Source organism: Mustela nivalis, assembly GCF_964662115.1.
Source record: "Mustela nivalis genome assembly, contig: HAP1_SCAFFOLD_428, whole genome shotgun sequence".
Classification (NCBI taxonomy): Eukaryota; Metazoa; Chordata; class Mammalia; order Carnivora; family Mustelidae; genus Mustela; species Mustela nivalis.
In genome coordinates this window covers 68,873-90,667 of record NW_028136226.1, presented here as the reverse complement: position 1 = coordinate 90,667, position 21,795 = coordinate 68,873, and the positions used below count along the sequence as shown (strand labels likewise).

Genomic DNA, 21,795 nt, shown 5'->3' with positions numbered 1-21,795 from the left:
CTGAGTCGAAGGCAGATTCTTAAGTGACTGAGCCATCCAGATGTCGAAGGCTTTGTATTCTTCGCTTCTAAATATTGATGCTCCTTCATCTCTGGAGTTAGTAAATTGATGTTGAGAATTCATATCAAAGAATTGATAGTAGCTGTTAAACAGAAACATGTAATTTAGGGGAAAAAAAGAGCAGAAGGAAGAGAAAGGCCAAAAGTCAAAAGCACATTAATATAAAATTTAATTAGATAAAAAAGCTGATATGCCTGAAGGGGGCTAATAAAAGAGCTGCAAAGAGCTGATAGGATTAGGAAAATTGTCCGCTCCTGGTCATTTCATAATTTTAAACTATTCCTTATTAATAAATATACTTAGTTCCAGAAACACAATCACATAAGAACATTTCCACCAAGTTTCCTCTAACAGCATTTACAAATTAGACGTTCAAACAATGCAGTTCATTACATGTTGCATCTGTATCTTAAAGTTTAAACACTTTCTGTGACACATTTTCTAACAATTAAAATTAAAAAAATATATATATATACATATATATCTATGTATATATACATATACCTTATCCCTAAATGGAAAAAATATATATATAGAGAGAGAAACCTTATCCCTAAATGAAACCTTTCTTTGTTTATTAGCATTAATAGGTAAATTAGCAACAACAACAACAACAACAAACAGCTAATATTATAGAGGTAGGAACAATTGACCTTTTCATTCATTGCTATTTTCTAAAAATTCCTATTTTATTTTTTTCTCAAGTCTGTCATAATAATTTTCTAAATCTCCTGCCTTATTCAATTTTTTTCTTTTAGTGGAAATCTCTATTTCATATTTATTTTCTCTTCCTCCACTCTTTGCTCTAATAATTCAATGTATTATTAGATTTTCTGTTTTTCTCTTTATCCAGATATATCTTTTCTTTCTTTCTTTCTTTTTTAAATAATTTGATTTGCTGGCATTTTACATCAGTACATGCTTTCTTATGGATGTTAGAAATGTCTGTGGAACTACTAGAAGAATAAACTTTTTTACCTTTAAGAAGTTTACAGTCTAGAGTGCCTGGGTGGCTCAGTTGGTTAAGTGTCTTCCTTCAGCTTAGGTCATTATGCCAGGGTACTAGGATCCAGTCCTGCATCAGCTGCCTGCTCAGCAAGGAGTCTGGTTCTTCCTCTCCCTCTGCCCCTCCCTCTCTCTCTCTAATAAATAAATAAAATCTTTAAAAAAAAGACTTACTGAAATCTGAGACTGAATTACTAAATTCAGTCTTAATAAGACAGCTAAACAAAGCAATGATCACAACTGGAAAATTTAGCGATATCATGGTTTAACATTTTTGGTTGACACAGGACCTCTTTCAGTAACAACTTTCCCTAAATATCAATTTCTTTTTAAGGCAAAAAATTTTGACAAGAAATCCAGATCCTTCTGATCATTTTCATATCAATTTAAGGTGACATTCTCAGAGTATATAATCAAATATGTAATTATTCTATCTGTTGCCTTGTATATTGCCTGTATCTTTTTCAGACTCAAAGTTCCATTGAGGTAGAGTTTTTTTTTTTTTTAAAGCAGAGATTTTTTTTAAAGTGTTTGATATATACAAGATGCTTAATAAGTGTTTACAAAGCCTATGTATTACAGAAGCCTTAAACAGGCTTTAAAATAATGTAGGTGATATTAGTGGTCATATCAAACAATTTTTAGGTTTCAGTCATGTAAATAACTACATTTCTCAGAGACAGAGAAACATACAAATGGTCTGGGTCCAGTAGGATAATGCTAGCATGTGTTGTAAATTCTTTTATATGACCTTATTCTTGCAAGAATTGGTTATGTGGCAGAAAAAAAGGTATCACTATCTTATACTTTATTATTTAAAGAGATTTATGGAAGTCTTAATTTCTTACACTACCCCTTTGTTTCAGTGGACCCAATTTCCGTGGTAATGGTGAGAGGAAAGTAGGCAATTTAGGCAGCAGCAAAAATCTCCTACAAGGCACTATAAAATAAGGCTTGTTCTAGATCATGGGTCTGTCCAAAGGGGAATGTTAAAGGGTAGAATGGATGATGGATGCATTGTGGACTTATAACTTTAAGATTAATACTGTTATGCCCCAATAATGGGTCTATGATTAAAGGAGCGAGACTGATGTAAAGCAAAGGTCAAGCAAAGCTTTATTTCATGCCAAGCATCAAGAATCTAACCGAACGTTTGGGGCCACACCTCTTATGAGAGAAGGCAACCCTTTGCTGTTTCACAGTCTAGCTTTTAAGGGCAAAGGCCATGCAGTCAGGCCTGGCCACGCACAGGTGACCAATGAGATTTTAACACACACAGGAAACTCCACAGTGAGGCTAGGTGACCAATTGAGGTTCAATTTACCCTAGTATAGACATTTGACCCAGCCTATTACACCTTGATTAGGATTAGTGCCAAAAAGGTTCCCAAAGAGCAGAGGAGTGGGGCATACTCATTAGTATCTAGGGAGACAATATGCAAACACCGCCCCCCCCCTCTGCTCATTGATGTCTCCACCTGGCCTGACCCACCATTGTATATGGGCTTTGTTACCTGGAGCTGATTTCCAGGACTTGTTTTTAAGTGAATCCCCTGGGGGAAGGGGAGCAAGGACAGTTTAAGGGTTAACCTCAATGAAAGCCTCTTGCTAAAATATAAAAATATAAAATAGGTCCTTACATTACAACAACTCAGTAGGGAAAGTCCCAGTGTGGTGATAAAAGAAGTGAGGTAACTTGCATTACACATTTTTTTTTATATTTTATTTTATTTATTTGACCGAGAGAAATCACAAGTAGGCAAAGAGGCAGGCAGAGAGAGAGCAGGAAGCAGGCTCCCTGCTGAGCAGAGAGCCCGATGTGGGACTCGATCCCAGGACCCTGAGATCATGACCTGAGCCGAAGGCAGCGGCTTAACCACTGAGCCACCCAGGCGCCCCTGCATTACACATTTTATTTTTAAAACGTGTAAGTTGTATTTTTCCGTGCCATGACATCATCCTTTATCTTCATCTCTGTCTACTAGTTTAAAACTAGTTAAACAAATTCAACTATTTTTTTAAAAATATTTTATTTATTTATTTAAGAGCAAAAGCCAGAGAGAGAGAGAGAGAGAGAGAGAGAGAGAGAGAGAGCATGAGCAATATGGGGCTCGATGCCAGGACTCTTGAGATCATGATCTGAGACAAAGGCAGACACTTAACTGACTAAGCAAATGAGACTCCCACAAACTCAACAATTTTATAAAATTTTTATTTGTTGGGGTGCCTGGCTGGAACAGTCAGTAAAATATGTAAATCTTTATCTTGGGGTTGTACGTTTGAAATCCACCTTGGGTGTAGAGGTTTTATTTAAAAATAAAATCTTTAAAAATTTTTTTTTCATTTTTTTATTTAAGCCATTGTATGGCAGTGTTGATCACTATATTGTACACCTGAAACTAATATTAACCTTATTTTAACTAACTGGAATTTAAATAAAAACTTTAAAAATAAAATAAAAATAATAATCATAAAAATAAAAAAGAGGAAAAATTATTTGGCAGGCAATTTTCTTAATTGAATTATTATTTATTATTATCATAGTCTGTGTGTGTCGGTGGGAAGTGGCTGGTATTACAGTGAGTTCCATATCTGTGTTACACTGAGTTCCATGTCTGTAGTCAGTCTTTTTTTTCTTTTAGTTTATTTTCAGGGATCCAAAATTCATTGTTTATGCACCACACCCAGTGCTTCATGTAATAAATTCCCTCCTTAATACCCACCACTGGGCTCACCCAACCACCTGCCACCCTCCTCTTCAAAACCCTCAGTTTGTTTCTCAGAGTCCACAGTCTCTCATGGTTTGTCTCTCCCTCTGATTTCCTCCAGCACACTTCTCTCCATCTCCCAGTGTCCTCTACGTTATTCCTTATGTATTGATTCTTATAAGAACTTTTATTTCTTTCCCTATTCTGCTTTGCATATGCTTACCTTAGATGTTAAAATGTTATAAACCTCTCCTGCCTGGTCCATTTTCTCTCTCTTCTCTCATGATTTCTCATGCTCTCCCTGCCAACCCCACATGCCTTACAATATCTGGATATGACTAATTTCTTCCTGAGCTACTTTATTCTACTCTGCCATATGGTTGCCCTTCCCTCTTCTGTACCATAACTTCTATCCCCTGCATTTGTGCTTTAACAATACCTAATTCTTTTCACTGCATCTGTATCTTTGAGGTCAATACTCAGTAGTGCAATCGCTGGGTCATAAGCTAGCTCTATTTTACTGGAAAGAAGGGCCATATGCACCCCAGTGTTCATAGCAGCAATGTCCACTATAGCCATTCTGTTGAAAGAGCCAAGATCCCCTTCAACAGACAAACAGATAAAGAAGATGTGATCTATGGATACAATGGAATATCACTCAGCCATCAGAAAGGATGAATACCCAAATTTGCATCAACATGGATGGGACTGGAGGAGATTATGTTAAGTGAAATAAGTCAAGCAGTGAAAGTCAATCATCATATGGTTTCACTTATTTGTGGAACCTAAGGAATAGCATGGAGGACATTAGGAGAAGGAAAGGAAAAATGAAGTGGGGGGATTGGAAGGGGAAATGAAACATGAAAAACTATGGACTCCAAGAAACAAACTGAGGGTTTTAAAGATGAGAAGGATGTGGGGATGGGTGAGCCTGGTGATGGGTATTAAGGAGTGCACATATTGCATGGGGCACTGGGTGTTTTACACAAACAATGAATCATGGAACACTACGTCAAAAACTAATGATGTATTGTATGGTAACTAGCATAACATAATTAAAAAGAAAAGGAGGGGGACAATACCTAACACTCAATCTTTGCTAGTTTCTTGTTTACCTCCTTTTAAGAGTAAGCTCATTAGTGTTTTTTTTTTTGTTTGTTTGTTTTTGTCTCAACTAAAAGAAGAAAAATAATACACATTATTTTGAAAACTTTTTCTACAGTGTACATACGTTAGTCAAGTCCACAATGTCTCATCTCTTCTTCCTCCTAACATGGCTAAGTTGAAAAACCCTTTATCTGGGAAAAGATCATTCTCCTGCCACCTTGTGTAAGATTTTGGCTTTAGCTTAGATTATCCTTTCTTTCCTTTTCTGAAAATAAGTTGAAAATATTAATAGCCTCAGTTTCTTCTTCCAAAATATGACTGCTTCTTTACCAAGTGCAAAAGCAACCCATTTTGACCATAGTAAACAGCTTGGACCTACTTTTTTTGGCTCACTGTTTTAGTGAGACAAGTGGAGTGAAGATGACACACCATTTCCAAATGTATTAATAATTGGTAGACCATACTTCTAAATTGAAGATTTGTTGCCATTAAACTACGACCAGACTCGCTATAATTACAGAGGTAAATTCTTTATATTTACTATATTTGAAATTACCATATAATACCAAAATAAAATTATGATTATGTGAAGAGTCTGTAATATTAAGAAGATGACTTTGAAATGATTGCTTATCTAAATGAAATTTCCCATTTTATAATCTTGTATAAGCTTCCGTTGTCATTTCCTATTTAAAATCTATTAGAAGGCACTCTTATTTTCCCTTAAGTGGGAAGTCAAATGTGGAACAAATTCATCCCAAAGGAACTGATTCTATATTCCACTGTAGACCAGGTGGCTTCCAAGTGGCATTTTGCCTCTTGCATATTGTTCATCTCCTACAACAAATGGGGGTATGCTCTTTAGTAAACTAATTCAACTCAATTAGAGGCATTGTCTTCAAGGGATAACATCATAGAGACTAGAATCAGAATCATACTTTTGGGAAAATTGGGCCCAGGATTTTTGTTTTGTTTTGTTTTAAGATTTTATTTATTTATTTGACAGGCAGAGACCACAAGTAGGCAAAGAGGCAGGGGGGGGGGGCGAAGCAGGCTCCCTGCTGAACAGAGAGCCTGATGCAGAGCTTGATCCCAGGATCCTGAGATCATGGCCTGAGCCGAAGGCAGAGGCTTAACCCACTGAGCTACCCAGGGGCCCCTGGGCCCAGGTTTTGATGGCTTCTTTCCTCAATCTTATAAAACCTATTTGAACTCTACTGGATGCCAGAACTGCTTAAAAATATTTGGTCCCTTGTAATTTTAACCCTCCAGTATTCAATGCACCTGATCCATGTAATATCCTATAGTATTTTTGTCAAATGAAGACTCTCAAAGTGTGTTTCTTGGGAGACACTTTTCAATTGGTTGCTTACATTTCTGCATTTATTATTTGTTCTAGGCCATCCTTTGAAGATGGTTGCATTGAATAGACTTGGAAGACAGAAATAGTATCTTTTTTTTTAACTTAACCTGTTGTGTTTGCAAATATTATCTGCCTCTGTTTTGATTCTTCTTGTGGGAACTGAGGCTCAGAACTGATATATAACTCCCACCCCTACACACACACACACACACACACACACACAAATACACACACACACACAAATACTGTTAATATTCTGGCTACCTCTATTGCTGTGAATAATAAACTATATTATTTCTGAACCATGAGTCTGCGTCTTCTATCAACACCCAAGAAACTACGGCAGACTCATACACCAGCTTTCAAATAAGGGAAAATAATCTCAGATGCTTTATATTTTTTGATAGTGTTACCTACTTCTGAACATATGACTGAACACATATAAAGCTGGAGCCCTTTCCATTTAGAGCTTCTTCTGTGGAAGAACTATGCATTCACTAGTAAACAAAAGTAGATTCATCTTTTTTTTTTTTTTCCTCCTGACACCATTTCCTCTCTCACACTGTTGCTCAAATTGGATGGAGTCTAAGGTCCTTTGAGGAAATTTTTGTTTAATGACTCAAAATAAAATAGGAAGAGTCTAAAGTGCTAAAAATACTTCTAGATAAAAGGTATAAGATAATGCCAGTAAGGATAGTAATTTTATCTAACAACTGCCTGTTCACCCCTTTTTTGTTCATTAACTAATCTCCAAATTCCTGACTAAATCCCTTTTGTAAGCCAGAATGTGAGCTAAAAACTGGGATTTTAAAAAATTTTCATTTGAAATCCAGTTAGTTAACATATATGGTTGTATTAGTTTCATGTGTACAATATAACATATAGCACTCAGTGCTCATCATGACAAGTGCTCTAATTAACCCCCATCACTTATTTAATCCATCACTCCTTTCAGATCCCGTCAAGTAACCATCAGTTTGTTCTCCTTAATGAAATGTCTGTTTCTTGCTTTGTTTCTCTTTCTATGTCTTATTATTTCCCCTTTGCTTGTTTGTTTTGTTTCTTTTATTCCATATATGAGTAAAGGTATTTGTCTTTCTCTGACTGACTTATTTCACTTTTAGCATTATACTGTCTAGTTCCAACCATGTTATTGCAAATGGCAAGATTTCAGTCTTTTTTATGGCAGAATAATATTCCATTGTATATACATACCACTTATTCTTTATTTATTCATCAATTGATGGATACTTGGGCGCTTTCCATATCTTAGCTTTATAAATAATGCTGCTATAAACATAGGGGTGCTAGCATCCCTTTGAATAAGTTTTCTTATATTCATTGGGTAAATACACACCAACAGGATTGTTGGATCACAAAGGACTTCTATTTTTAAATTTTATGGAAATTCCATACTGTTTTCAAATATGGCTGTATCAGTTTGCATCACCACCAACAGTTCACAATTGTTACTTTTTTTTTAAGATTTTATTCATTTGACAGAGAGAGATCACAAGTAGAGAGAGAGAGAGGAGGGAGCAGGCTCCATGCCTGGCAGAGAGCCCGATGTGGGACTTGATCCCAGGACCCTGAGATCATGACCTGAGCTGAAGGCAGAGGCTTAACCCACTGAGCCACCCAGGCAGCCCCCACAAGTGTTACTTTTTCACATCCTCTCCAACACCTTTTGTTTCTTGTAGTGTTGATTTTAGCCATTCTGACAGGTGTGAGGTGGTATCTCTTTCTAGTTTTGCTTTGCAATTTCCTGATGATACATGATGATGGACATCTTTTCATGTATCTACTGAACATTTGAATGTGTGCTTTGGGGAAACACTTGTTCATGTCTTCTATCCATGGTTTTATTGGATTATTTGTTTTTGGATGTTGACTAAAAACTGGATATTAAGTAACACACAAGACAGGTTTCTTGAGCTTAAATTTTATTTGCATGAGTATCATTAACAGGAAAAAATATGCATATGGGTATGTACAAGTGTGTTTATGTATACATCTATCTATCTATCCTCTATCCCATGTCTTCTAATTGTGGTAAATCCTGTAAGGTGGGGAATGGGATAGTCTGAAGAAATATGCTTCTGGATATGCTGGGTAAGCAAATTTAATTGCACTCAGATGCATTGGATATAAGTGAATCACTCAAATGAGTTATTTAATATTATATAGAAACAAATTAAAAGTTTATGTAGTTGAAAATAATAGGTAGTTAAAATAATTTTTTTGTTTGTTGTTTTTGTGTCTTTTTTTGTTTATATATACTATGGTGTGAATGTTTATGTCTCCCAAAATCATATTATGGAATCTAACTCTGGAAGTGATAGTATTAAAACTTAGGGGCCTTTGGGAGGTGATTAGGTCATAAGTGGGATTACAGTCCTTTTAAAGGAGACCCCAGAGAGTTCTCTTGATTCATTCATCATGTACGTTTACAGTGAGAAGATAGCCATCTATGAGGAAGTGGGCTCTCCCTGGATCTGCCCATTCCTTAATCTTGAACTTCTCCGTTCTAGAACTGTGAGAAATAAATTCCTGTTCTTTATAAGCTATTAAGTCTATATCATGTCCGTTATAGCAGCCTGCATGCAGAAGGACACTATGACCTAAAATGAGAGCAATAAATATAAAGTTTCAGTAAAGTCAGTTGGTACAATGTTTTTTTTTTTTTTACTTAGAGAAGACATGCTGCTTCATGTTAAACCTTGATATTGTATATGTTTCTTGAAGGGCCACTTCTTACTCCTTTGTGTGTTTTCCACAAAGTCCAGGATGATGCCTTACATAAAGGTAATATTTTATAAATACTGCTGGAAATATATACTTCTCTAAAATCTTATTTTGCCTACAGATTACTTGGATCCACTTTGCCTTGTGTAGAATATTTGAAATATATTAAGTACAGAATGTCTCTCTAAATAACATTTAGAATCATCATTAGTTTATGACTCCTGACTCATTTGTTTATGCAGTGATACTTACTTCAAGAACACTGAAATTTGTAATATAATTTTGAATTAATCACCAAGCTAGTTTATTTTAACTTATGAAAAAATAATTTCTCATGTTGGTTTAATTCTGCTCTTATGTTATGGTCATGACATTTTCATTAAAATAAAGTAGAAAATAGAAGTAAATAATTAATGAAAAATAAAAAATAATAAATAAAAAATAAAAGCCAATCTCTTGTGAAATGTTAAACTTTTCTTACTTATTTTGTTTTGCTTTTCCTCTACCATGCTGGCAAAGCTGTATGTTGCAGATAAGTATAATTTTCTAGGTGGTAGGTTTGTTACTTTTACTAAAATTTTCAAAATATAAGGAGTTGAATAGTCATGGATTGTTTATTAAACTCCTTATCTACACATATAAAAATAAAACAATGATGGTGACCTGGGTATTTCTAAAATTGTATTCTGTTTTTCCATATTATGGTTTACAATGTAATTAATAAAGATTCTGCATATATTAACATCCATCCCCTTCTATCTCATCTGTATGTCCATACAGAGCATGTATGATTTCTATTCATTTCTATGTTGTGGTGAAGAGATTGTCTGAAGTAGCCTATATTTATGCAGGTAGATCTTAAGCTACGGTGCTCTTGTTTATTTGCTTGTTCGTGATCAGTATGTCTGAAAGATGATAACTATTGCATCAGGTGTGACGATTAAAAAATATTATTGGTGCCTGATACACTGTGATGAAATAGGTAAGTCAATTCATAATTTGTTAATTAAATTAGAAAAGAAATTCCTTTGGATTTGTTCTTTATTAAAGTTTTTTTTTAACGAATTCCTTGGGATGTTTTTTGTGTAATATATATCACATGCCTCAACCTTTAAATTTGAATGTAGAAAAGAGTTATCAGAATGAGCCTAGAAAATATTGTTATGGGGGCGCCTGGGTGGCTCAGTGGGTTAAGCCGCTGCCTTTGGCTCAGGTCATAATCTCAGAGTCCTGGGATCGAGTCCCACATTGGGCTCTCTGCTCAGCAGGGTGCCTGCTTCCTCCTCTCTTTCTGCCTGCCTCTCTGCCTACTTGTGATCTCTCTCTGTCAAATAAATAAATAAAATCTTAAAAAAAAAGAAAACATTGTTTTGAAATATTTTTGTTCTGTTATATTATGTTAACTTAGGAAATAATGGTAGTTATTTTTATTAGCATTTCCTACTTTCCACATGCCCTTACAGATGAGATATCATGTTTTTCCTACTCTTTTTATCGTGGTTGTTATATTCTTCATGATCAATAACAATCAATGAAAATTCCTAACATTAATTTTCTTTGGGAAAGTGATATTTTAGCAAGAATCCATGACCAAAAATTTTAGCTGTTGTTCTTCCAGGAGATGAGACTATCAATGTTCCCGAAATTTCAAGAAATAGAACTTATTAATTGTGTTGGTTGATGTTTATTGTCTCTGAACTTAGAGGTGCATAATTCAATTTAAAATTTATTTTGGGGGCGCCTGGGTGGCTCAGTGGGTTAAAGCCTCTGCCTTTGGCTCAGGTCATGATCCCAGGGTCCTGGGATCGAGCCCCGCATCGGGCTCTCTGCCTAGCAGGGAGCCTGCTTCCTCTTCCCTCTCTCTCTGCCTGCCTCTCTGCCTACTTGTGATCTCTATCTGTCAAATAAAATAAATAAAATCTTAAAAAAAAACGGAGTGGACCTTATGGGGGTGCTTATCTGAAATTGAGGGACATTATAAAAAAATAAAAAATAAAATTTATTTTGAATTGAAAACAAGATCTTACTGAAGTTTAGGCATCCCACTTTATATCAGGCCTCCAGTACATTCTAATTTATTTATAGAAAATATCATAAACATGAATGACACTTTTCCTATTGCATTTATATGAAACTGCAATGACTCAAAGATGTCAGATTTGAAAAGCACTACCTTTCTATAATTTCTGTTTCCTAGGAGGAATGGATATACCATTTTAGCTCAATTATCCAACAGTATTCAAAACCACCATGAATTTTAAAACATAGTTATTACACCCTAAAAATCAAGTATGAAAATGTATAAACAACCAAATCTCTATCTGTAAATGAAATACTCCCACACAGACGGGTTTTAAAACTTTCTAACTTAAGGAATTTGATAGCACAGACTCAGGGTAGTAGTTTCAGTGCCTACAGTATACTTTCAGGGAGAGAGTAATGTAAGCTCTGAGTCACTTTCTGCCCAGAGATGACCTAAAAGTGGTTCTGGCATTGTTTGTTTGTTTTTGAAAATACGTTCCTGGGCGTCATTCAGAAAATGCAGAGTTTGGCATCTATATAAATTAAGGATGATCTTTTTGAACTTTTGTCTTTCATTACATCAAATTACCATAATTGGACAGAAATTCCACTAAATTAAGCATTGTTAGGAAATGTGTAAATTGGAGCTACTCAAATTAGTTGCTCTTTGAACTATGTGCTGTTGGTTCAGGATTAGATAAGGATTTTGAAGGCAAACCTAAATCATTGCTTCCTTTTTTGAGAGATTCTCAGCATATTTTCTTAAAATTAGCTGAAATAAACAATGTGTTTAGTCGCAAAGTGATTTGCATTTTTGCACAAACTCCCTATCTCCTTGAGAATTATAACAGATATTTCATGAAACATCATTGATCTTTACTTTGTTACACTGCTGTAAAGTACATTCAGAGTTGCCAGTTAAAGGTGTTAGTGTTGAGATGAAATGTCATGCATTTTTCTTCACTTCCATGCAAATGAACACAGTAATTTATTAAGACACAATGAAGAAAAAAAAATTGACAATGAGTTCCAGATTTTAAAAATCACTTGCCATTCAATCCAAATTGTGAGTTTGATCGGTTACCGAACACTTTATAATGCACCCCCGGTAATTTTACAGAGATTACTTTTTTCTTACCAATTCTTGATTATTCTGTCTTGCAATGCAGAGAAAGCTAACTAATTTAACATAAACTTCCGTTAATTTTGATTGTTATAAACTTAAAATTGACTAATTTCCATATACAGAGTTTAAAATGTTCACAATTTACATTAAATATATATTCTGTGTATACCTTGGAAAAATTATACTGAAAATTGAAATTAAAATGATGTTGTATATAGCTGCAAGAAGCCGCCTGTCCCATTTCATCTTACTATATAAGTTGTGTCAGGTAATTTATAAAATCCCTGCTGCATAACAAATCTATTTTTTGTTGGAATGGGTAGTAATGTTTCTTCTTATTTCGAAATAAGAGTTGGTCTATGAGTGCCTCTGCAACTGTATTTTTCCTAAGTGGCTTCATGGTCTTGAACTGAGAAAGTTCAGAGCATTAAACATCAAAGTAATATATTTTGACATAATTAGACATCAAGGAAATGCAATTAAAATGACACTGAGATATCACTACACACTTACCAGAATGGCTAAAATAAAATATAATGACAAGCCCAAAAGAAAAAAATATACCATTTGATGATACACAATGGCAAGTTGTACCATAACTTAACCATCTCAGACTAGTGTAGTGTTAAATTTGGTTTTCTAAGCCATGTTTTGGGTCACTTACCACTTTTCAAGGATATAAAGTGCTATCATTTTACGTAAAACTGTGAAATTTGGTCAGATTTAAATTTCAATTTATGTTAAAACATTCTGTAAACTGTGTTAGACTTTGACATTTGTTCCCTCAGTTCAGTGAATAACACTATATCATATTCTGAAAAATACGCTAATTTTTTATTATTTTGAAAAATATCCCTTTTTCCTCTTATGGTAATTATTAATATGAATTAATAGTAGAATTTGATATGGTCCAGTATGACCATAAATACTTTATTGTATATTATCAAATTTAATAATGAATATAATGTACTTCTTTGGACAATTTTTAAAGACCAGTCTACTCTTAAAACAAAAAAAATGGAGATGCACTTCTTTAGTTCACACAAATTTCATTTTATTATATATGACCTCAGATAAATTTCAACAAATCATAATTTATTAAAATCATGTCTACTTAAAAATCTCATAGAAGAGTTAAACCATCAAAAATAAAAATAAACACACACAACACACACACATCACCCATGTATTGGCAAATCACAATTGCTGTAACAATACATTAGGCATTCCACAGTTAAGGGCTATCAAAATTTCCATCAGTGACAAAAAGATTTGTATCCAAATGGACTGATTTTCCAGAATCCAAGAAAAAGTCTCCTAGGATTTATTTAAAGATAAATATTTGAACAAATACTTCTTAAATTTAGGAAATTCAGAACATACGATTAAAGAATATTTGCAGTGCAGACTATATTCAATCCTTCCTTCAAAATGTGCCTTTGAGTACATAATTCTGTTTTCTCGATCTCAATTGAGCTGTCTTCCAAGGAAGTTTTCCAAAATGTGTGTCTCTGTGTGATAAATGTTCTAAGACCTAACATGCTTCATTGTATTTTTACTGTGCTCTCAAATTTAATCAATAATTTGGATTGATGTATAATACCTAGTTTCAAATATCTTTTCCATCTATAAAAACTCCCAGCTGTCTCTTTATATGCTATTACTATTGAGAATTGTGCTGTCAGTATTATTCTTGTACATTTTAGGTGATCTGTTCTTCTCTTGGGCATCATTTATGCTCTTCTCTGTTTTTGATATTCTTAAAACTCACCATAATGTATACGAGTGGTTTTTAGTGTGTGTAGTTTTTGTTTTGTTTTGTTTCTGATATCTCATGTTTGGCATCATTTTAAGTCTGGTATCTTTTATCTTTCTTTAATTCTCCAAAATTTATCTCAGTACTTATTTAAATATTTTCTTTATTTTTTTTTTCTCTTCTGCTGTATTTGGGCAGAAGTCATTAATTTGTTTGTTTTTCCCAACTCATTTATTCATTTTACAGCTATATTCATCTTAGTCTCCATTTATTGTATTCTTTATTTCAACAATTTTCACTTAATTTATATTCACAGTATAGTATCTTTCTTTTCCTTGTATATGTATATCATTATTTTATCATATACTTTTAAGCTATTTTTAAAAATATTTTATTTATTTATTTGACAGTGAGAGATCACAAGTAGGCAGAGAGGTGGGCAGAGAGAGAGGAAGAGAAGCAGGCTACCTGCTGAGCAGAAAGCCCGATGTGGGGCTTGATCCCAGGACCCTGAGATCATGACCTGAACGGAAGGCAGCGGCTTAACCCACTGAGCCACCCAGGCGCTCCTTTTAAGCTATTTTTTAAAAGTACAGTCATTCTTTTTTTTTTTTTTAAGATTTTATTTATTTATTTATTTGACAGAGAGAGATCACAAGTAGACAGAGGGCAGGCAGAGAGAGAGAGAGGGAAGCAGACTCCCTGCTGAGCAGAGAGCCTGATGCAGGACTTGATCCCAGGACCCTGAGATTATGACCTGAGCTGAAGGCAGTGGCTTAATCCACTGTGCCACCTAGGCGCCCCTAAGCTATTTTTTTAATTCCTGTTCCAATAACACTTGGATTGGCATATAAAGTTAACCACATCATATTTTTTAGGTAAGTAATTGTACTTTTTATGTGCATAGTTATTTTGGTCCATGAGTTCAGCTCTTCTTAGGATCATCAAATCTCTGTAAAGTCTGGGTATGCTAGGATTTTCTAAGCAACAATAAAATACATTGAAACCTGGTAGCTTAATTATAATAATGTTTTCTTTCTCAATCATTCATAATAGTATTCCATTCTGAGTAGCTTCCTTCTATTTTGCAGCTTTAGTGTTTGGAAAAACTTGAAATGTGATATTACTGTGATAATGTGAATTAGTCAGGGTTTTTCAGAGAATCGGGAAGAGAAAAAAAGGAAGATATTCTCCAGGGCCAACTCTAGAAGTGACTATTAAAACATCTGTCCAAATTCAATTGAACAAAACTCAGAAATGCCATCTCCAGTGAAATACAAAAAAGATTATATATAGTTCTGGGCACACACATCTCATTTGACCCAATGATGTATATCAATAAAAGACTGAAGGCCAATCACCACTCCATGGGAGAATTTAAAAATAAATTTACTAATGAGGCCAAGAATTCAGAATCACCAATACTTCAGAACTAATAATAACTGCCTTCACTTGATTTTATTCTATAAGATAAATCCTATGATCAAGTTTCAATTTTAAATTCTTACAATTTTAAATTCTTAAATCCTTATGAAGAAGCATCATTTGGAGGGAGCAGTTTTCATAATTTATCATCCATCAGCTTTTTTTTAAAGATTTTATTTATTTATTGGACACAGAGAGAGAGAAAGAGAGAGAGAGAGAGAGATCACAAGTAAGCAGAGAGGCAGGCAAGCAGGGAGGGAAGCAGGCTTCTTTTTGAGCAGAGCCCGATGTGGGGCTGGATCCCAGGACCCAGAGACCATGACTTGAGATGAAGGCAGAGGCTTAACCCACCACCCACGTGATGAGAGAGCCACTCAGGTGCCCCTCATCCATCAGTCTTAATTGATTGGAGGAAAATGTGTGGAGGAATAATGCCTTAGGGAGCTAATCTCTCTAAAGAATTTTCAAGTCTTTACCCCTTCAAGGTTTTTGTAAAGTTCTGATAGCCTCTAAACATCTAGTGGATTTCTACAGTGACAGGCCTGTTAAAACCTGTCTTCAAACCAGGAATAGAGCTTGAAACATACCAGTCAAGGGCAACTTTGAGTCTTTTAAGGAATTTATCATCATTTCTTTCTTTTTGGTTAATATCTGAAATAGTTCCATATTACACTGGCATAATTTCTCCAGAGCTGACTTTGAAGGAGGCATTCAGTTCCAGCTAGTTCCATATTTTGGCAAGAACTATACTTCTATATTAAAAAAAAAAACATATTTTAGGGCACCTGGGTGGCTCAGTGGGTTAAAATCTCTTCCTTCGGCTCAGGTCATGATTCCAGGTTCCTGGGATTGAGTCCTACAGTGGGCTCTCTTCTCAGCTGGGAGCATGCTTCCATTCCTCTCTCTCTGGCTGCCTCTCTGCCTTCCTATGATCTCTGTCAAGTAAATAAATAAAATTTTTAAAAAAACATATTTTATACCAGTTATCCATGTTTATTAACTAAGATATCACAATACAAATAATACAAACAGTTGCTCTTTATTAATACCTTCAACCAAGATCAAAAAATATGTCATATTTTCTCCAAAAATTTTATATCATCTGATAGGTCAGATATATATATAAAATTACTTTTAAAGTTTTAAAAATATCAGCAAATATTTTCATTTAAATGCAAATTTGAAAAAAAATCTACTTTTCCAAACACGACTTTTTATCCTATTTATTTTGAATTTTGTCAACAACTGATAAAATGTTTAGCGAGACTATAAATGTTAGATCGAAAAAAATGATTAATAGATGTAGGTTCAAATTATTATGTTCCATTAAAAATGATTTAGTCTTTGATGAACATCTGTTTGGTAATATGTTGATCCAGATATAGTAAATTAAAGACATATATAAAATTATAGGGAAATGACATCTTTCGTTCCATTATGAGTAGAGCTTTTAAAATGCTATTTGTCACAACCTGTCATCTTGTCATTATGTAGCATTATGTAGCAATTAAAAAATGTATACTCTTCACTTAGAAGTCTTTTAGAAATCTAAAATATGACTTTCTATGGTTTGTGTCTCCATATTGCTTTATTGCCAGTTAAAACAAATCCACATGCTTTGATTCAAAGGTAATAAATTCCTCTTATTTGGAAAAAGGATGTTTATTTTTGTTCTCTCACCCTTAGCAGGTGGTTTCATTTTAGCACACTTCAGAGTTATAATTTCATGCTTATTAAACATATTTATTTTGATCTACATAGATGAATGAAACTTTTATTTTATTAAATTATTTGCCAAAAAATCTGTGAGTTTTAAAAATGTATTTCCTTTGAAGGGTTATTTTAGAGCATTCAAAGAGGATCTAAGAGTGTGGTATTATGCAGTTTTTAAGTAGGTATGAAATGGTTAATTATAGGATTGTTTCTTTAGGCTTATGTATATTGTCCATTATATGCTATAAAATATTTTGAAAGTAAATTTAAAGTATGTTTTATGTAGTTTATTTTTTGGAAAAAATATTGAAATGACTTATGAAATTCAGTATACTCTCAACATTGATTTATTTTGAAATTTACCACTTGTCTACTGAACTATTATATGGCAGATATTACTTCAGACTACACTGGTAAATGAAATACTTGGCTTTGTAGAACTTTTATTTTAATGGGTGAGACAATTCAAAGCTATAAACCTTAATAAAAATGGCATAGTGCATTCAAAAAGGAAGAGTACAATGGGGAAAAAGAAAAATTCGATCAGGGTGAGAAAAATCAAGGTTGCTAGGCAGGGGATGGGGAGTTAAATCTTTTAATAGAAAGATCAGGGTAGTTACAATGAAGCTGACAATTGAACAAATGTATGGGAAGGTGATGAATTTGCGCAGAACTATCAGCAATAAGGTCACTCCAGACAAAGGAATTGGCTATCTTGAAGGCCATAAGGTTGGATCATGCCTGGCATATCTGAGGAATAGCAAGGAGGCCACTGTGAGTGACTGAAGAGTAGCAGGGAAAGAGGTCACAGAGGTTAAATGAGTGGCTAGATCATGTAAAAGCTTCGAAGTCATTGTAAAACTCTGGCTTTTATATTTGGAAACTTACTGTGTGATAGAATTTCTGCTAATAACTGAGAGTTCAATTGTCCATAAAATTTCAAGGATTCTTATTCTAGTAAGACAGAATAAAGAGAAAGAGTTCATATTTTCACATGGTGTAAGAAATGCTCGGAGATCCAAGTGTAGGAAGCTATGGGAGCACAGAAGAAGGCACTAAAATCACACCATATATTTGATGACTGTGACTATATATAAATTTGTATTTTCTAGATTTTTTGTAGTCATGGAATCACACAGTATATACTATTCATGGCCTGGATTTTCTTTTCTCGGCATCATTACTTTGAGAATCTCCAATTGTCTTTGCTCTATTGATGGACATTGATGAACATTTCCACTGTTTTCAATTCTTAAAAATAAAGCTGCTATGAAATTCACATACAAGTCCTTGTATGAACATAGGGATTGTTTCTCTTGGTGAAATGCCTAGAATAAAATGGCTATTTGTGTAACTGCAACATATTTTTCATTTAAAAATTTTTGAAACTATTTTCCAAAGTGGTTGTATCATGATATATGCCAACAACAGTTTAGATTTTTTGTTTCTTCTCAATCTAGCTCAGACCAAGTACAATTAGCCTTTATAATTTTAGCCATTCTAATAGATATGTAAGCATGTCTCATTATGATTTTAATTTTTATTTCTTTAATTTTTAAATGTTGAGAAATTGGCCATGTGCTTATAAGCCATCCATATACTTTTGGTGACATGTCTCTTCCATTATTTCCTTCACATGTAAAATTGGATACTCTGTTTGGTTATTAGTAAGGTTTTTTATTTTTATTCATTTTTAAATAATCAGAGTAGATGTCCATTATCAGATATTTAATTTGCAAATCCCTTCTCCATCTTTACGGATTCTCAATGGAGCTTTGATAGCTGTGTCTTTCAAGAAATATGCTACTTCTTTCCTGGTACACGGAGGTATGACTAGAACATTATCAATGTTGACCTTTGCAAAGAAAATCATGGCTTAAGATATATGTAGTCTGCAGTTGTTGGGAGTGTTCACCATCCTTGCCTCTAACTCATCTCTCACTGCCCACACATTCAGGTATAGGGGAATATTGATTGACAAAATATTAATTGCCAAATAACACTAGTTAGAGAATAAGAAAAATGCAGGCACCTGATTATATAATATTCCTTAAATAAAATATGTTTTTATAAGTGCTATTGGAAGTAAATTCCTCAATACTTTAATCACACAGAATGATGGAATCCTAGATTTTTTTTCCTTGTATTTACTAAGAAAATGATCATGCCTCAAGTATATTAAAATGGAATAGGGAAAATTAAAAATTGCTTTAAGTCGATTTGCGTGTGTTGTGCGTATGTGAGAGAGAAAGTGAGAGAGAAAGAGAAAGAGAGAAAAAGAGAAAGGGAAAGACAGAGAGGTGGCTGCAGTGAATTGATGAGTTGCAGGATAGATTTTAAAGTTTTTTCTTTTGCTTTCTACATTTCCTTTTCCTTAGGTTCAAGAGAACAATCAGTAATATCTCAGATGCCTGCTGGTAACATCAGCAGAAAGAGTTAGAGGTTCCTAGAAAATTAAAGAAGAGATATAGTTTTCCTGACATAAGAAAAGTCATTTTTTGTCCCCAGCTATTTTCAATGATCTATACCCCACCTGTGTACTTGCCCCAGCACACTTCTTCCAAAAATTCCTGGGAGGTTCTTACAAAGAAATGCAAAAACCTCACTCCTAAGGATTTTGAGGGAACAAGGCAATGGGAAAACTAACAGTCACCACCAGAGCAGGAAATAGCCTAAGCTATTGAGACAATAAATCAGTGGTAAAACTCCTAGTGCTATTTCAAAAGCAATCAAGGCCTTTCATTCCTTGTCCCAGAAAATGAGCCCAAGACCCCATCTAGTTTCTATCTGCTCTTGAAGCCTGCAGAGTCCCTTTCCCTTGTCCAACAGTTACCTCTGCTTTATTCTAACGTTGAAGTTTCTGCCCTCGGTGGAATACAAGCTTCATTCAGGTGAACATGCAATACATATTGCACAAATACATATGTGGATGTGCATGCATCCACAACCTTATGACCAACCATACACGGGATAATAAAACTCTCCCTTCTGAGTATTCATCTTAAATACTAAATAAAAATCTCTCTCCTGTTCAAACAGTCAAGGCTTTGGAACTTATTCCCTGTGAACTCCTTGTATGTTGTAAACAAAGATTCCTTTGTTTGATAACTCCACCTGTTTCTGTGATTCACCAAAGACTGACCTCAGTTAGTTCAGTTACTGTAATGTAATATCAAGCATATCTAGTTAGTTGATCATTTTGTTCAAGTCTTACATATCTTACCAATATGATGACCATTTGTCTATGTAATCTTAAAATAAGTGTGTTGAAATTATTTTCCATTTGTCGTCCAAGGTAGAAGTTATGATTTTTGTTCTTAGTTTTTCCCTATATATCCCCAAATCTGTTGTTACGTATTAAAATTCAAGAATTATTATACTCCCAGGGCGCCTGGGTGGCTCAGTGGGTTAGGCCGCTGCCTTAGGCTCAGGTCATGATCTCAGGGTCCTGGGATCGAGTCCCGCATCGGGCTCTCTGCTCAGCAGGGAGCCTGCTTCCTCCTCTCTCTGTCTCTGCCTGCCTCTCTGCCTACTTGTGATCTCTCTCTGTCAAATAAATAAATAAAATCTTTAAAAAAAAAGAATTATTATACTCCCTGATGAATTCATCCTTTTACTCTTCTGTAATTTTGACTTGATCTTTATGTCTGATAATGAAATTTGCTTTAAAATCACTTTTCATTATCTTGATATAACCACCAAAGTTATAGTGTGATTAGAGTTAATATAGCATATTTTTTCTTTTACTTTTTAAAGCACTTCTATATTGAATCCTGACAAAGAAACAAAACAGCTTTTTAACTCTGGAAGCATCTTTCTAAATTATCCCTTTTTTTTTTAATGAAGCAGTAGCAATTTTTGTTAAGGGACCTAAACTGAAAGTAGGTTTAGAAATTTATTTATTTTTTTATTTATTTAGTAAAAGATTTTATTTTATTTATTGACAGCAAGAGAGAGAGAGAGAGAGAGAGAAGAAGCACACAAACAGGGGGAATCATGTGCAAAGGGAGAGGAAGAAGCAAGCTCCTTGGGGTGCAAGTAGTCCCATGCAGGGCTGGATCCCTGTACACTGGAATCATGACCTCAGCCAAAGGCAAACATCTGCTTAAACAACTAAGTCATCCAGGCACCCCTAGAAAATTTAAAAAAAAAAAGGCCTTTTAAAACATTTTGTTTCTTTCTTGTTTTTTTTTTAAATATTTTATTTATTTGACAGACAGAGAGACAGGAAGAGGAACTATAAGCAGGGCAGAGGGAAAAGGAGAAGCAGGTTTCCCACTGTGCAGAGAGCCTGATGTGGGGCTTCATCCCAGGACCCTGGGATCATGACCTGAAAAGAAGGGACACTTCTTGGAGGAAGCCACCCAGACACCTCTTTTCTTTGTTTTTAATATATGGCAACTGATGCTTCCCAGCCACGAGGAGCATATTACCCATTGATTAAATCTTTGATAACAACCTATTTAAAAAGGTGTGTAAATATATACTTACTCAGATTTATACACTTTGTGTTTTCTTCATAGTTTGGGGCTGGACCCCATGGTCACAACACTGCTTCCAGTCTTTGCCTTCCCATCTTTTGATACCAGGTATTTGGTCAGCAAAGCAAATTAGTATCAAAATTGATAAGCCCTTGGCACCATATCTCTGGAGCAGGGCTTGCTCTTAGCCAAGGCCCAGAGCAGTTGACCTCCCCTCACTAGTGCTATAGCCCCAAGGACTAGGTCCCTGCCACCAGAACTCAGTCTTACATGTTATGCTAAGCA

At 34.6% G+C, this 21,795-nt stretch overlaps 1 long non-coding RNA gene across 1 annotated transcript in view; it reads left to right on the top strand.

The window, feature by feature from the left end:
• LOC309857146 overlaps positions 1-20,996 on the top strand; it is a 28,479-nt gene extending 7,483 nt beyond the window's left edge. The window contains exons 2-3 of the long non-coding RNA XR_014307499.1: positions 8,988-9,047; positions 20,977-20,996. This is a non-coding gene — a long non-coding RNA (uncharacterized lncRNA). The remainder of the gene's footprint in view (positions 1-8,987; positions 9,048-20,976) is intronic.
• The last annotated feature ends 799 nt before the right edge of the window (positions 20,997-21,795 follow it).